The 18519-nt window shown below is 45.7% G+C and overlaps 1 protein-coding gene across 1 annotated transcript in view; it reads right to left on the reverse strand.

The window, feature by feature from the left end:
- FCHO2 (FCH and mu domain containing endocytic adaptor 2) overlaps window positions 1–18519 on the reverse strand; it is a 1284287-nt gene that overhangs the window by 1171344 nt on the left and 94424 nt on the right. The window lies entirely within an intron of this gene.

Raw genomic sequence — 18519 nt, forward strand, 5'->3', positions numbered from 1 at the left:
TATGGATCTAGTGTTATGGTGCCAATGTGTCATTTGCAGTTTTAGGAAATGGTATGGAATTTATGCAACCAAAAGAAATGTCAGTTAATGAAATGTACAATATTGTTTGCACTAACCCAACTTTTTATCCACAGTTACTTCTCAACAAAGACTCTGCGAGCATAATTATTGTGGGACTTTAATGTGGCGCACCTAAATTTCGGATTACCATAATTTTTTGCCGAATTTGTCTGGTTGTTTTGTGTGGATAGTGTGTGTGAGGGTGAAAATACTAGAATTCTAGTAACATTCTTGTGAATTGTGGACCTACTGCATTTTTGTATACGTTCACTCAAGCAATGTTTTACATTAACCTGACAATTATCCACACGTACATTTCAAAATTGAACTCTGCAAGTATGATCTTTGGTAGTCTCTCTAGTGGCGCAATTTAATATGATTTATATTCTCAAATTTCAAGCTGAATTGTTCCTTTTATTTGCTTAAGGGATAATGCGTGGGTAATGATTTAAGGTCAGTGGTGAGATTGTGGTTGTGTGTGAACGTTCTGATTGCCAGTGTTAGTTTGGCTGCTTTAGGTGTGAGCATGAATGCTCAGCGTTGAATATCTAGTTGTTCAGGTAGTGCCAATGTTAATGTGCTCAGTGGTGAGCGTTTGTTTTCTCAAGGTTGGTGCCTAGGCTAGAGACCTGGCTTTATGTTGGCACACTATTAGTGCAATTATGTTGCTACTTTAACATTGACGATTTTGTTTAGTATCATGTTGGTGTAGATGACACTGACATTGTGGTTGGTGTTCAGGTGGGTGGTTAGTGGATGCCTATGGCTCTCAAGATGTATATGCGTTAGGCAGATAGTGGGTATAACCCTGTGGTTTTTGTCAAGAGATGTAGGTGGTAAGGATTGTTTATGAGATTGTGGGCTGGTCCCCTGTAGCAGAGTTCCATAATTGGCCATTATGGTTCTGGTGATTGAATTGAAGTGGATTAGCTATTTATAGCCATACTATGAACTTTGAAGGGAATACCATTTGGCTTTTAGTAGTTTGCAGGATGGGTTTCTGGAAGGGTAGTTCTTTGATATATTTATTGTTCATGAATGACTTTTCCTTCCGTTTCCTTCTTTCCTTGTATTGTTATGTAAGGGGGGAGATGTGGTATGTTTTACCTATCCTGGGTTTGTGGCTGTTTCCTAAGTATGTGCGAGTCTGTGTCTGGAATGTTTGGAATAGAGTGTTCCACCTAGAATGTTATTGTGTGAGTGCCAAGGTTCTCTCCGTGCCAGTTGGAAACTGAACTGGGCGCAGGGGGACCGGTGGATGTTTCTTTCCCTCATGTACTTGTCTTACCTGTAACTTTAATTACCTGTCTTTATATCTCGAACCTACTAAAGTCACCTAACTATACCAAAGCTCCAGAGTCATTATTCAAACCCCTAAACCTCCGTTTTAACACTAGGCAGCACCGTTTAAGCTGCGCTTTACTTTGCTCAGAGTCATTATCCAAAGCCCCGACGGAGGAGCCTGGAGCAGCACCCCAGATAACCCCAACAGAAACCCAGAGACAGTACCTTATGCGCTGCGCCCACAAGCAATACCTGAAAGAGGCCCAGGGAAGGTGAGGTGGACCACAAGGCGAAGGGCGCCACTGGGCAGAGCAACAACATACGACCATGGAACAGGCAAAAAGATAACAGGCAGTGGATAACAATCAGTGAATGGAAGTTGGCTGAAGCACATTACCATATAATTCCAGTTGCCTGCAGGGGGCTGTCCATGGGGAGCTGGTAGGCAGACAGGCAGGATGGCCGGATCCCACCATGCAGCCATTGGAGGAACTTAGAACACAAGGCAGAGACGCCTGAGCAGATTCCCCCCGCCCACCGGTGCAGAATGAAAAGTGACACTGCGGGACGGGTGAAACAGCAGGCAGTGCACAGAGGGTCCCACCGTACTTGCAAATCAGCGGAGGGCAGTTGACCGTAACACAACACCTGCAAGCCCAACCACCTGCAAAAGACACACGGAGTAAGCTCTCCAGAGGCAATAGCCTAACAAATTCGTTACACCAAATTGACAAATATTAGCCATTGTCTTTCGAACCACAGGGATTACACCCTCAGAATCCTACCAAACTTGCCTTGAGAAAGATCCTCAGAGGTGTAAACACATGTCAGCTGACCATCACCCACATGTCAATGTGTCTAGAATTTTATTTCAACTTAATTAAAACCCACATGTAACATCCACAGCAGAAACGCTTGAGATCCCTCCATAAACAAGGATCCGTATACTCACCCTGCAAGATAACCCGGACGCCTTCCCTATCAATTTCACCTGCAAAAGACTGCTCCTAGGGGACAGGTAGGTGGGCAGGCACAAGAGACGGATCCCACCACATAATCATCAGAGCCCGGAGCAACACAGAGCAGTTTAGGCGACCGTGCAGTCACAAATAAAGAAGAGCCTTTCACAGACGGCACACAGCAGCAGGGGGCAACTTGAGGAGCGCCAGGGACGGCCATAGCCAGGCGGTCCTAGAGAGAGGCTCCTTTACGAAGCGACAGTAGCCTCGACTGGGGTCCGACGTGCCTTGGGCCGACATGGGGAGTGAACGGACCATGATGGGGGAGGGGGAGAAGCAGGCAATCCAAAACTGATGAAAATGCAGCCCCGGCACCACCTAGAGACTCGCCTACTCCCTTGCAGCCAGACGCTCAATCAACTAATCTGGATGCAGCTCAGGATCCAAGGTATATTGGGTGCAATGCAGCACCGACTGCAGCAAGAGCACAGTCAGATAAATGGGTTCCTTAACGATTAGGACCTGGAACGTGAGGGGACGACTTACTCCTCATATTCCAGGATGGTTTTAACCTAGATAGCGAGCAGGGTGCCCCTCCAAGTCACCAAAGTTATACAAGACGAGGAGGCGGGAACTCTTATTCTCTTGGGGGTGATGGAGGGACGGGATATCTGCCTAGTGAACTCATGCGTCCTCAGTACAGATAACGGTGCATACTTCTATAACTGCATCATACTGGTAGGCATGATGGGGGGGGGGGGGGGAGTACAGATACAGGGAGCTAATCGGGGGGGAGGCGGGAGGGGTGACTTCAATTGTGTGCTCCAGCATTAGCTGGACAGGTCAGATCCCAAAGCACACAATAAGCCCTAGTCTTCCAAGTCCAAGGCCCGCGCATACCTAGACCTTACAGACCTCTGGAGGGAGAACAAGGGCGACGAGAGGGGCTACTCCTTTTACTCCCACCCACATGGAAGTCACTCTCAGCTAGACAGGTCTGATTTCTTGTATACCGTTAAGAGTCATGCCACAGCACAGCGGGGCCAAGTGGGCCCAGATGCGTAGCTGGAACGCCGGTGAGGATTTCATGGCCCCGATTCATGTGGGAGATTACCAGGACCTTGACTCTGGTTCTTAAGTCTTTCGGGGGAAAGAAGGGTTTTATCTTCCACAGAAGGGTGAACTGGTCCCTGGAAGTTTGGGCCTTTTTGTTGGTATGTTGTTGAAAGGAGAGAGTGTCATCTATAGTGAACCAGAGCGATTTGGCAGTCAGGGTCAGATGATGTGTAAAGCAGTCAAGATGCATATTGTTTAGCTACCCTAAAATCCTGCTTAGGTAGATGACCGCCTATATGCTGGTCATCCAGGCTGTGTTGGTCAAACAGGCAATATACAGAGGTTGTGAAAACTGCTACTGTTAACCTGGGAGAATATGGAGGGAGTCAAAATGAGATTATACTGAGGTTGTGCAGACAGGACCACTATTGGAAGAGTGTGAACTTGGAACTGCTGAACAGAAAACTTAAAGGTTACTGGAATGGAGTATAATGCTTTATTTCAAAGTAGGTTATGTCATCATGTCATAATGTCATGTCGAGCCGTGTCACAATGTCATGCCATAATGTGATATTGCATGACAAATGATGTATGTATCGTATGTCATGAAATTACATATGACATAGTATGGCTGATGGCATGAAATTTCATTACCAGTCATGGCATATCGAGGCACGACCTGGCTGGCATATCATGTCAAAGTATGAAATAACTCATCAGGACATGGCATACCATATTTAATCAAGTTATGTAATGTCATTGGGATTTATACCGCATTCTGCTACTGTTTACAAGGTCTCTTGGCACTAAAGGACCTGAAAAAAGGAGGGCTAAGTGCAGTCATTGGGGTGGGGGGGGTCGGGAGAACATGCCCAATACCTTTGCTGTTATGTTGATGCATGCAGTTTGGAAGTACCTAGGTACAGTGCATTGATCTGTTCGTAGAGAACTTCTATCTGTAGTAGGAAGTGAACATTGCGTGTACCCGTATCTTGAGGGTGCACTTGTTGGGAAAGTGTTGTACAAGTAGGTGGGAGAGATGTAGAGTACTCATGTTTTGTTCTGTGATGGAAGGAGTGGTTAATTGCTGTGTGTAGGTGGCATGCGCGTTATGGGCACTGATAGGAGGGCGAACAAACTCGCCAAAATAACGTTTTCTCCTGGGGGACTTATCCCAGTAATTCTAAGGTCACCAAGAGCTGCTGAACAATGCCTTGTGATGCTTGTGGACCTCAAGCTGCCGACTGGGGCAGGAGGTGCTCTGTGAGCGTGAGTCTTCGTATGACGTATAAATGATATGTCCAGTGCTCCAGATAAGATTTTGAAGTGGGAGTATTTTACTGCCTATTTTTTAAAGTTGGGAGAACAATTATTCTTAAAAGAGTAAAAACATAAGTCCAGTTCCCAATGGGAGTAATTTATAAACTAGTGAGTAATTTATAAACTAGTAAAAAATGTATTTAACTGGAAAACGGAAATGTTCTTGTAATAATTATTCCTTTGCACCTAGTTATTCATACACATTAAAAGATACATGTGTGTTTCTTCTGATCAGGCATGAATAAGGTTTAAGGTACTTCCCTGTAACTATTGTTCTCCAGCATGGTCAGAGGCCTTGCTCAACTTGAGCCATGCCGTCAGCCTGCTATACCGGTCTTTCTTGGTCTTCTTCGAGAATCCCAGGCAGATCTCGCACCCATCCTCGTTGTAGTCCAGGTGCAGGCACTATAGACACTTTAGATGTTTGTCGTTCCTTAGCCCGCATTGGGTGCAGAGCCTAAAAAGTGTCCTTCCCTCCTTTTTCTCCTCCGTCATGGTTAGAGAGCTCAAAGTAGGCCCAAGACGGCTTTCCAGAAGCTTTGACGAACAACTGCACTTGAGGGGCATGCAATTTCACCGACAACGGGTCTCCGTTGTTGGCCTATGAGAATAGAGGCACACGGGCTCCGATGGAACAAAAATATAACTTTTTTGTGAAAAAAGTACAAAATAGTTCGGAGAGCAACTGGAGGACTCCCAACACCGAAGCATGCAGTAAAAATCTCAATATGGCTGCCAGAGGCGGGGCTTAGGGAGAGGACTGTTATTGGATGGGGGCATGATGACCCAGAGGACAGTGACTGGTTTAGAGGAGATTTAGAGGAGAAATACAGTTTTAAGGTCTTTTACTGAGGATTCCCAGTCGGACAAAAGGGAAAATTCATGTGCATGTTAATCCATGTCAGACCCCATGTTGGAGAACAGTAATTTCTACCTGTGGTACTACGTGCACTACTGTTCCAAACATATCCATGGAGCTGTGTGGATGAAAACCGGGGCACAAGGACCTACGTGTCCGTTTCCTCTGTTTTGTTGGGAGTATTTTTACTCCCTATTTTTATTGTTTGGGCAGTATTTGCCTATATTTAGGGAGTAAAAGTGGCCGATACACCTCTAATCTGTACGGCTGAATATGTCACCTCATGTGTACATGGATTGTGCAAATAGAGTATGCAAGGGCTGTCTGACTTTTGCATCTGGGACTACTTTTCGGGAATTGCCACGAAGCCAGTGCAACAAATACTTTGTCGATGGCTTTTGCACGGATGCAATTAAAGCATTTGAACATGTTTAAGGTTGGTGCCATTGCGTACGAGTTTGTTTCAGTGTCAATGCTGGTGCAACTGTTGCCAATGCACCAGAGCAGAGATCAGGCAGTTATGGGAATTCTGCTGGAGCTAGTTACCAATGCAGTTGCAATGGTCCAGTTCATCCTTTCTTAGCAATGGAGTGAAAAGAAGAATTGTGCAAGAGTTAAAGCCAGCAAACGGACCACATTTCTTCTGCCATCAGCGCCAGTACTATTTCTGCTGCTGTTCGTGCCGGTTAGGGCTGCCACCTGCCCAGATTTAGTCTGGACTCACCATATTTTGAGTGCTTTGTCCGGTTAACAGACAATAAATCCGGATTTGATCTGTCCCGAGACGACATTCGGAGTTTGAAGACACAGAAGCCAGTGCAAGCGGCTGGAGTTTTAAGATGTGCTAGTCAAAGCTGAATGGGCTTCCTGCAGTGATTGAGCTGTGGTTTACAGCTCTGTTGTCAGATAAGGGCTGACAACAGAAGGCATCAATTAATTTAACATGGGTCATAGGGCAAGTTCACCTTGAGTGACCCTTTCATGTGCAAAGCGGTAATGTAAGGACTGTTATTTTTATAGTCCATATGAATTTTAAAGGCATGCCCAGAAAACAGGTTTCCCAAGCTATTTGCTGTACTTTTAAAGATGGCCACCGCCTGTGAGACACAAAGTCTCTACAACAGGGCTCAGTTGAGCCTGCAATACGATTGGGCACTTGCCCAACAAAAGGAAAGGACTCCATCCAGCCGTATGGCACAGCCGGCCTGTCCTGAAGACCTGTCTTTAAGGCCTAAATCGCTCTCAGCCATTCTGTGCCGAGACTGTCAAATCCAGACCTGCAAGGACCGATACATGCTCGAAAATCAGTGCACCAATTCGTACATCTTGACCCACGGTGAAGGTAAGCCTGTGTAAGGTTGCATTAAGAAGAACAAGTTACTTACACCTGGTAATGTTCTTTCGACTGGATGTTCCTCCCACGTATTCCTCATCTTTGATACATGATATCCTGCTTTAGCTGCTTTTGAAAAGATTTTTGGCAGAGGGCGCTGTGCGTCGATGCAGTCGACTCGATGTCCCTCGAGGGCTTCCGTCTCGAGGATGATGTCATCAAAGTGTTATATAGCACTTGCAGCACCTGTTGGCTTCGGTTCTGTTTTTCATACAGTAGAAACTACTCACATAAGCATGGGTTTGACGGTACTTCGCTTTGAAGGAGCGAAAGCTGTAATAGCATGTGAAATTCTACTGTGGGTTAGGCGAGGAGGAATACGTGTGAGGGAGCGGTAAGTAACTTGTTCTTCTAATGGATTGTGTCCTCCCACCTATTCCTCATCTTTGATAGACTCCCAAAGCAGTGTTTATTTTGGTGGAGGGAGTAGGAATGTAGTTATTAATGGTTTCCATAAACCGAATGTAGGACAGCCTTTCCAAAGCTTCCATCCTGACCGAGGGAAGACTCAAAGCAGTAGTGCTTTGTGAACGTGTGTATAGTAGACCATGTAGCTGCCTCACAAATGTTTTTGATCGGGACACCCCTTTGCAGAGCTGTAGAGGTAGTCATGCCCCTCGTGGAATGGGCCCTTAAGCCTTCTGGAGGATCTTTGCCCACCAGCCTGTAGCATTCTAAAATTGCCAGAATGATCCATCTGGATAAGGTCTGTTTAGTCACAGCCTGACCCAGTTTGTGACCTGTATAGCCTAGAAAAGGCGATCATCAATACGAAGTTTGAATAGTCTAGATATGTAGAAGCTTAGAGCTCTACGAGGATCCAATCTGTATAATCTCTCCTCTTTGTTAGGGTGAGGTGGGGGATAGAAAGTGGCCAATAAAACTGTTTGTCCTAGATGAAAATCTGAAGTGATTTTAGGTAAAAATGATGGCTTAACCCTCCAGACTACCTCATCATAAATTGAGGTAAGGGATTTGAAATAATGCTTCCTTGACAGTGGTTGTGTACATTTTCTCAACGTTCGTCAAGGTTTTTGGAATTGGTGTCAACAATGGCTTTGATGATTTTGATGCATAGGGTTTCGACGTTGAGGGCTTTGACGGTTGTGGGGTCAAAGGTTTCTTATGACTCGACGTGCAGTCTTTCAGCGTTGATGATGCCGATGGAGCCTTTTCCATCGAGGGAACCTCCGAGGGGTCTCGAGGAGTTCTCCTGGACACCCGGGTCCAAGGGTGCACAGGTTTTGTTTTTTGCCTTTTTGTCGTGCATGTCGACTCGGGCATGGATCTTATCTTTCTTCAAGGGGGTTGAGGCCACTTTCTCGAATACGTCAAGCATCTAGAGTCTGAAATACTCCCAGTCGGCCGGCGAGGCCGATTTGTCGGGCACGAGACCCATTCAACGATGAAGACAGTGACCTGTGGCGCCTTTACTTCGACTGCCATGAGGAAGATGACGAGTGGTGTGAGCCACTGCCTGATCGGGACCCTTTAAGCTTTCTACCGACGAGAAGAGTCCTTTTTCAACTCGGAGGATCATTTTTTCGACAGGGATGTCGAAAGGAATTTATGGGACTTACCTACAGCCAGTCTGCCTTTATACTCTTTTAGGGCCTTCGCTGTCATCGATAGGCAATACCCATACTCCAATGTAACGTGAGAGGATCCCAGACACAATAGACACACCCGAGGGGGGGGGTCCATGAGGGAAATGTTTTGCCCCACAGTCATAGCACTTCTTGAACCCCGATCTCAGAGTAGATGAAGCCGACGATGATGCCATTTTATCGAAAGATTAAGGTTTTAGTCACAGAACTGAAGCGTGCCGATAATCCGAAGCGCTACCGGTCTCAGAAAAACGGAACTGTGCCAAGGTTCGCTACGTGCGCTACATACCTCCGATGAGGTTGACACCGAGACAGAGGCCCTCGAGGGACATTGAGTCGACAGGCATCGACGCACACCGCCCCCTGCTGAAATCTTTTTTTCCGAAGAAGCTAACGCTGGATATGGAGATATCATAAAAGGAGGAATAAGATGTATAATACTTGGGAGGACACAATCCATTCGAAATTTATTTATGTTGCATTAATATTACAGACCAATCTAGGTGCTTCTCATGGGGATCTGTAATAATTCCGAAGCCCAAAATACTGAATTAATTTTTTTCTTCTTCCCCATTTCACCACATATATATGTGTGGGGACACTCCTCCACCCATACCCCTCTACCTTTTGTATTCACTTAAGCCCCATACCCCTCTGTCCCCCACATATATATGTGGTGAAATGGGGTTCTCGGAATTTGGTATTTTGAGCCCTGCAGTAATTGTATTTGTCATTTTGGTATGATACCTCTCAGAGTAACAGCAGATAATTTGTGAGAGAAACCAGATATTAGCATTGAACCAACATTTCTCATTCCAACCATCTCCCACTTGTGTCCAGATGGCAGTCAGAGTATTTCCTTAACTTTTCCTCTAAAAGATTGTTTTTGGACCTAACCTCTTAGCCGTAACAATCACCTCTAGTCCACTAAACTGTAGAACACACTGCCTTCTCCAAATGTGCAGCAGAAATCTGAAAACACTCTTTCAACTAACATAACATAGAAGATGACGGGCTTGAATTAATAACGAGAACCAGTACCTTTCTAATCCCTGCAACCTTAAAAACATCCTTATAATGTTATGGAGCCAAAATGGGGGTGAAGGGCGTAGTATTGTCAACGCGGACAGAGTTTGATGAAGGGGCGGAATCTGTTGAAGGTGCAAAGTCTGGCAGAGGTGGAGTAAAGTTGTGGGGGGAGTGCGTGCTCTTATTTGGGACTACAGCAGCAGAAATTCTAAATACGCCACTGATTAGGACACAGATTATAGATTTGAAATATGTAGCACAATCTACAATCCCTTAATGTCTTACTGCCTCTGTTTTCGTTGAATATTTTACTAACAAAAACTCTGTACTTTGGTCCTCTTCTGTTAACTCCTTCTCACCTATCATTATCCCTTCTGTTTCACTATCCTCACTGATATCTTCATCTTCTCCTCTCACTTATTCTGATGTTTTTCTGGTTCTGGCTAAAGGTAATCCTACTAATGCGCCCTCTGATTCTATCCCTGCTTTTAAAATTTCTTCTGTGCATCCTCTTCTTATTCCCTATCTTACGGCTCTTTTTAACTCTTCTCTGGCTTACGCTGCGTTTCATTCTCCCTTTGAACATGCTTCCATCTTGCCAATTCTGAAAAACTTTCTCTTGCCCCCACCTTGCCTGATCATTTTCACCCTATTTCTTTCTTGCCTTTTCTTTCCAAACTCCTTGAACACATAGTTTACACCCAGGTTTCTTCGCTTGTCTCGGACAATGCCCTTCTTCATCCTCACCAATCTGATTTCTGTCCTTGTTTTTCTACTGAGACGGCTCTCCTTACTGTCTGTAACGCTCTCATCACTGCTCGTTATGCTAAGGTATTCCCTCTTATTATGCTTTTGGATCTTTCTGCGGACTTTGACACTGTTGATCACACTATCCTTCATCTCTTCACCATCTTGGTTTTCGTGGGTCTCTTAAAATGGTTTCGTTCTCATCTCTCAGCTCGTACTTTCTATCTCTTGGCATAGCCAGTCCTCTATTCACTCTCTCGCTTATGGTGTACCTCAAGGTTCTGTCCTTGGTCCCCTTCTTTTTTCCATTTACTCTATGCCCCTTGCGGCTATCATTCCTTCATTTGGAATCTCCCACCATCTGTATGCGGATGATTTTCTGCCTTTTCCGGTTTTTACTCCCTCACTTCAATCTACTATTTCATCCTGCCTCCTCGCTATTCAAGCCTGGATGAGCACTCCCTAACTTCATCTAAAATCTGTCAAAAACTGAGACTATTGTCTTCACTGATTCTACTGTTTCCCCTCCTCTGTATCCTCCTATCTCCTTTCCTCACTCTTTTATTGTACCTTCCTCCATTGCCGGTGTGAGGCAGGCATGGTATCACAGGTAAGGACACAGGCACAAGAGGTACAAGTTTCAACACCTTTATTAAGTTTGACTGGGGTTGGAAACTTCCAAAATGGCCCTAACGCTATAATGGGAGTAGTCTCGACCATCAAAGTAAAATAAAATGGTCGAAGTAAAATAAAATGGTCCAAGTCAGTCAGTCAAACAAAAGAAAAAAGTCTGTGTCAGAACTATACTTGCCATCACCCTTCTCAATAACCAAGTGTGGGAAAAATGAATGAATACAAGAGTGTGTCAACAGAATGTCAGAATGGCAAGGGAAGTAGCTCACCAATCCGTTACCCAAGTTCAGATCACTGGGGGTCTTACAAAGTTCTTTCAAGGTGGATTGTATGCACAGTTCAAAGATTTACCATTAATTGGTTAGGCTTCCCTCGCCTATTTCAATGTCAGTGCAACATGCATCACAGTTCTCTTGAATGGTTTCTTCCGGGCTTCCCTCACCGGTTTCACAATTCTCAAACAGGCATTCACAAAGTTCCTTCTTAATTAACTTTCCCAGGCTGCCCTTGCCAGTCTTCAAACACTTAAACTTGGCTGAAACACTTTCCAGCTAAACAGCTCTGCTTCACAGAGCTCGGGGACAACTCCCTTCTCCAACCTTTGTACTTCACTTTCAAAATGTTAATCTGGCACAGTATTCTCACCCCGATGCGTGACCACTCCGACAACAGGGTTGACTTTTCAATGTCCATGCCTCTTAGACTTTGTTTCGCAGAACAGGCCCTTGGCCACTCTGTTCCTCATTTCACAAAAATATTAGTTCACTTTCACTTTAGCCTTTCGGGATCTCTGCACGCTCTCTTTCCCTCGTGCCCTTTCCAACAATGGTTTCAACATATTTTGCTTTCAGCATTAACTGTTCTGTCTCTTTCAAGAAGTGTTTAACAACATGCCTTCTTATACAGCACTGCTTATTACTTTGTTTCTCATCGGCTCCCTCGCTGGCTAAATACATTCAAGCTTTCAGTTCAATGTCTTTATCCTTCAATACGCAGCCTTGCGTCGAACACTGAAGCTTTCCACGATCGTGTGCATAATCACAAACCAGGCTCTTCCTTTCTTCGAACTCACCAGCTGTGATTGCTTTCACACGTCATTCCGTTTTCAATTTGTCGAGATCAGGGTCTTGCCCACCTGCCCCTCAGACACTCCCTCGGCTCCCTTCTCTGAACTCCCCCCAACCTCTTGGAGACAGTGCTCCCTTGCCACACTTTCTCCTGCCTCAACTTGGAGCCAGACAGCATCTCGGCATCCCGTTCTCCCTGGCCTGGTTCTCGCCATCTGACAGCTGCCCTTACATCCTGCCATACAGCTTGCCTTCCTTCTTGGCCCCTGACTCGCTCTCTGTGTCTTTGTGCTCCACCTTTTTATAGTTTGGAAAAGGGTCCATGCGTTTCAGGTATGTGTGATTGGTACCGAGTGCCTGACCTTGCCTGGTATTATTAGTGGGACAAGGCCAGTATATGTTAGTAGTGATAATCTTCCTAGTCTCAGTCTTCAGGCTGATAAGGAAAAGAGGGAAAGTTACGGGAGTTGTATCCGATAAAAGTAGAGGGATTATGGGGTAAATAACTGTCAGGAAATAGGGGATAGCATGCATTTCCTTCCGGTGTCTCCTCCCCACTCCCCCGAGGACGCCCTACCCAGATGATCCTCCCTCGCTTGCCCACCCCCAGGGTCGGGCTCCAATAGCGCTGGCCCTTCCCCTGACCACCTGATTAAGGGATCCCCGGGGACTGAGTCATGAAACACCTTCAGGTTTTCACACCGGCAACTTGGGAATTATCTTCGATTCCTTTTTATTTTTCTCTGATCATATCACTGCTATTTCTCTTTCTTGTTGCTTTCAGTTATATAATGTTCGAAAGCCTCATCTGTCTCTTACTACTCATTCTATTAAGTCTTTATTCTCTGCTCTTGTATTCTCTCGTCTTTTCTGCAGTTCTTTTTGGTCTTCCGGTTTATCGACTAGCTCCTCTGTGTTCAATCTATAACTGTTCTGTTCATTTACTTCTTCATCCATCTCCCCGTGATTCCATTTCTTCTGCTTTACTTTCACTTAATTGTCTCTCCTTTCACTCTTGCCTGTTTATAATTTTGTCTGTATGGTCTTTAAATGCCTCTATGGTCTTGCCTCACCTTATCTCTCCTCTCTTGTTTCTTCTTATTCAGTGCTTTACGTGCAATGCTAATCGAGGGATATGGCCCAAGTACAGGTGTTCTTAGGCCATGTCCCCTAATGAGAGCATCCCCCATGCCTAAGGAGGTGGGCTGGTAAAACCAGGAGAGCTGGGGCACACTGTCATGAACTTTGAAGCACCCAGCCCCTCCTTTTAAGCAAAAGTAGGGGCTATGCGCACCAAAAGGCGTGACACCAGTGCGCTCTCAAATGCGGCATGCAGCCTTTTCATTCAAGGAGCCACCTGGTTATAGAGTTGCCTGTGGACCCCCTGCAGGCAACCATTTAACCAAAAGCACCTTGAATGAAAGGTCTGACTGCTGCATGATGACTCTTGACTCCGAAACAAAAGGAGAGACCAGGCACTCCAGCCCTCCTCCTGTCTCCGAGTACAGAGACATCATGCAGCTCGTTTAGCCAAAGGCTATGCAGTTAAAGGACTGACTCAGGTGTCAGTACTTCGATTTAGAAAAAAGAAGCGGTGATGCCTTTTCTTTTTACCAAACCAAAGTGTGGACACCTGCAGGCAGCCCTTTAACCATGCTACGTTTAGGCTAGACAGGCTGCCGGATGTGTCATTTGGCTGGGGCTAGTCGGGGGTGACCCCACCACTTAAAGCCCTGCTTTTATTCCCCTTCCCGCTCTCTCGGGTCTCAGGCTCAATTTCTTCTAGCCACCCCTTTTCACCTCTGTGCCTCTTCCCGTTTCCATTCTTTTTCTTCCCTAGCCCCTAAATCCTGGAACGCTCTCCCTTTCCCTATTCATTCTATTTCTCCTTTCCACCGTTTTAAAGCAACATTTGCTGTCTGAATACAATGCCTTGATGGGCTTTCAATTGTTTTGTGCCGTTTGCATAATTTGTTCAGCGCTTTGGCATCAAGCGCTATAATAAGACAAATATAATAGTGGCGCGGCTTCTAAAATTATGCGCGAGGGATGCCCGACCGGTTTTTGCTTCAAACAAAAGGAGGTAACCCTAGTGCCTGTACTAAAAGTGCATGTTGCCATTGTACTGGTGCGTCCAACTTTGCAAGCCCCAACACTGCCCAAGTGTCAAATCAAGCCATGTTTCGTCATTTCCCTGCCACTAGGACCAGTGCAAACCCAGCCCTTGTTCCAGCAATAAAATCAATGCAAGGTTATCACTGGGCCAGTGATCTGGCGTGCAATGCTAATGTGTCATAACGAAGGACGTCCTGCCAGATGCCTCACCTAGACCTGTTTACCTGCAGGCTACCTGGGCCAAGCAGATCTACTCATCCCAACCAGCCTGCAAGCGACGAGCAGAGCCAGTACGAGTTCAGCATTGGTTGTAGCCCCGATGTCATTAGCCGCTGGGGGCAGGGAGATACTAACCTTCCGGCAACAGAAGGGAAAACGTTCTGCGAGAGGGCCGTTACATCCAGAAATCATTGGCTAAATGAACATTATGTAAATAAGCGACATAGCGGGGCGTAAGCCCGTAATGGAATGATGTAAAAATGTGCCATAAGGGTATAATGGAAAGATCAAGTGCAAGTGAACAACCACACCAAGCATGGACTGGAGGTGGAGGGGCTGCAAGCTTTGAAAGAGAAGACCAATCCTTGTAACTTCTGCAGCCACATGATGGTGTGCACACAGCAGAAGTGTTCTGCCAGCCAACAGAGCAGGCAACAAACGGTCTTAGGTTAGAACTCGAGGAAACTGTGAAAGATTGTTGCACGGGAAGTACGAAACCAGAAGCTCTCACAAGAGGCAGCTACACAACACATTAAAGCAGCAAACTTATTATTTTTATTATTGTCCTTGCTTGAAGTGGGATAAGAAATCGAAGGAGGGGGGGGGGGCTATAATACATTGTGATGCAATATGTGGAGCTAGGGCCTAAGAAGGGTCTTTTGCGCACCATCAAGTCCCCAGTAGCTAATAAAGCTTTATAAGAGGAGTGGTGTTAAGTTGGGTTCCTGGCCAAGCATGACACTGACACCAGTGTAGGAACAGGAAACATCTTTACTGAGTTCCAGCTCCGGGTACAGGAATATATTTATATAGGCCACATCATGTAAATTACTAGGACAGAAATCCACCAGCATCCTTCCTCAGTCAACCCATCTTCTAAACTGCGCATTCACAGAACCTTTCAGAACATAGCATTCTCCATCACCGCATTCCATGCCAGTCACTCCAAGCATTCAATGCACACAGGGCAGGATGCAGGGAAAGACAAGACACACCATATCTTCCCCCTTAAACAACATAAGACACACCCAAGAAGCAAGAGACATACATGCACACGCAACACCACATGTACATCCCTCAACTTCCAAAACAAATCCTCGCATCCACTCAAACCTTGTAGCCGTCCTCGCCTAGTGGGACAATCTGCACCATAATATGCCACTCCCTTACTCTACCACTAAGGGATAGACACCAACCACTGAACAAAGAAAAACACATCCAAACTTTCAAGCAACTTCACGCTTCCAGCCCCAAACCACAAGCCCGAGGCAAAAAAACATGCTGTACTAGCATTCAAGGTGTGCCTCAGAGAGCACGGAGACTGATCTCCCAAACACCTCTCCACTAGGGATGTAACGGTATACCGTTAAAGATACCGTGAACCACTTAATTGAACAATAATAACCGTCACATTGTTTATACCGTTATACCGTTCATACCGTTAAGTGTGCTTTTCAATCGGATTTGTAAAGGCTGCAGTAAGCAAGTGCTGCGCAGACTTGGTCTTACACTGTTGGATCTGCCGTCTGCCAAGTAGTTTCAGTTGGAGCAGTTTTTAATGCCATTCCATAAACCACACGTGCCTGACACAAAATCAATATGTTAGCAATAGGAAGAATAGATACAGTGCCAAGAAGGAAAAGGGTTTACTTTGGGGTGGCGGCTTTGGGGTTTATATATTTATAATGTTCTCTAAACATATGGCAATGGGGGATTTCCCTGGTTCTATCATTGAATTTACATATAATAAGTCACATCTGTCGGTATTCCCTGCTGCCATACCAAAGGGTAACATGTCTGTGATTTCTGAAAACCTTTTGGCCCGCAAGTAAACTAAAGGCTGTAACAGAGAGAGAGAGTGAGAGAGAGAGTGAGAGAGTGAGAGAGTGAGAGAGTGAGAGAGTGAGAGAGAATACTACCATCAGCCTCCATTGATCTGTGGCATGCAGGTTATCAAGATGGCAACATGTTCATCTTCACCAGTAGGGGAACAAAAAGTCTAAATGACCACTTAAGAAAAGCTATTTAGTTTGCTTTGCCAGTTGTAGCAGGGAGTTGTAGCAGGGAGTTGTAGCAGGGCCCCCTCCCCCTCTCCACATGTGTGTTTGTGTTTGGTGGAAGCAAGTCATTTCAGTGGAAAGTATGTTGAAAAGCCCAATTCTGGCCCTGGGTGCATGGTTTTGTTTGAGATGATAAATCTGTCAATTTATGACCTTTTAGAAAATATTTGTTAAGATTAGTTAACTCCACCTGCAATACCGCGATAACCATGATATACCGTCATTTGGCAAGAAGGTTATCGTACCGTCATAAAACTAATACCGTGACACCCCTACTCTCCACTACAACATACCAGGGTACCCCAGAGGGCATGGAGAGCAGATCCACCAAAACACACACAGAGAGTGGAACTCCACACACTCATTATACCATAAACAAAACTCAACCCCCAAATACAAGGTTAACCATTCCAACTGCAACTCACTGGCTGCCCACCATAACATGTGCACATTTCCAACACGGCAGGGTACTCCAAGTACCCCGTTAACCAATACCCCACAGAAAGAGCAAACCATGTACTCTGGGTGTCAACACCCCACAGGAAGCCTGTGCTGAAAGACCACATTCCACAACTTCAGCGACTCCAATTCAGAAGGCCAAGCACGACCACACCTCATCATGACACACGCATCAGACAATGCAGAACAAATATTCTAGACAGTCATCACAGTTCACTAAACACATTAAAATAAACCTCCCTTACTGTTTTACTTAAAGCATTGAAACTATGTCCATGAAATTCTAATTCCAATTCAATGCTCTTCAGTAGAAATCCAGCCTATAAACTAAAAGGGTTACCAGAATATGCATCATAACTTGCACATTACCCTAATAACGTAGGAAGTCCATGTCCTAACTAATTTTCAAACACAAGTCCAACCTGTAAAAGAAGGGGTTAAAAGACAGATAAAATTAGTGCACACTAAACCTCAGCAAAACAAAACTAAATGCACAATATATCTCTCTAAACAGAGGCCACGCCTTCCAAAACACAAGCACACCAACAGATATAGAATATTCAACAGGCCTCACATCACACTATTCCAAAACTGTAATGTGCATTTAACTCTTTAGCCTCTCTGTTCAATTGAGATCTCCCTGAAGAAATTCAAGAAATCGGGATTTAATTCCTGGAGGAACAAATAATTGCTATTTTCCGGACTTTCCACTACAGCACCACAACAGACAATAACTTGAAAGAAGAGCTCCTCTCTTCTCCATCACTGCCGCCTGGTGCTGTCCAAAACCGTGTACACGTGTTGCCCCACAGGACCTTAGGGAGACAGGTCTGCCTCCCTCTCTGGCTCTTTTGCTCACAAAGGGACCGACTTCCTTCTTCATCATCATCATCATCAAAGCAAGATTGGCCTGCTTCACTGGGATCCCACAAGAGCCATCAATATCACAGGTGTGCCTCACTTATGTAAGTAGGTCTGCCCCTCACAGTAATATGTTCACCAGTTTCCTCCGGCAAAGTCCCTGTTAGCTCTTCTATGGCCCGCACTGCTTTAATTCTTATGCTGCCACCTGGATACTGGCTCCTTCGCTGCCCCTCCCAGACTCAACTGGTTCCTGCAGTCACTACTGGCCTTCCTTGGCCTGGGTTCGCTGCCCCTCGCAGACTCCAAACTTGAATGCCTCACCCAGCAAAGTAACTGTCTTCCACTTATAGTGCTGGTTTGTCTGCCCCTTGTAGACTCAGTAGGCCCTTTGCTTCACAAAGTCTGTCTGCCCCTTGCAGACCCGATAGGCCCCCAGGACCTGGTGCAGCCTCTTCACATCAATGGCTGGCCCACACCGGCCCCACTGCAGCCTGCAGCGCTTCTAACTCGAGGGAGGATATCTGTTTGGGGGGAGGTGGATGTCCATTTGCCTTCCCAGGTGCTGTCCCCCCAGCACAGCCAGCATCCTCATAGCCATTGTTCGGTTGGGTTCCTGGCCAAGCACGACACTGACACCAGTGTAGGAACAGGAAACATCTTTACTAAGTTCCATCTCCGTGTACAGGGCACAGGACTACATTTATGCCACATCAGGTAAATTACATGGACACACATCCACCAGCATCCTCAGTCAACCCATCGTCTCAACTGCACATTCACAGAACCCT

Source organism: Ambystoma mexicanum, chromosome 6p (assembly GCF_040938575.1).
Source record: "Ambystoma mexicanum isolate Mex_15411 chromosome 6p, UKY_AmexF1_1, whole genome shotgun sequence".
NCBI lineage: Eukaryota > Metazoa > Chordata > Amphibia > Caudata > Ambystomatidae > Ambystoma > Ambystoma mexicanum.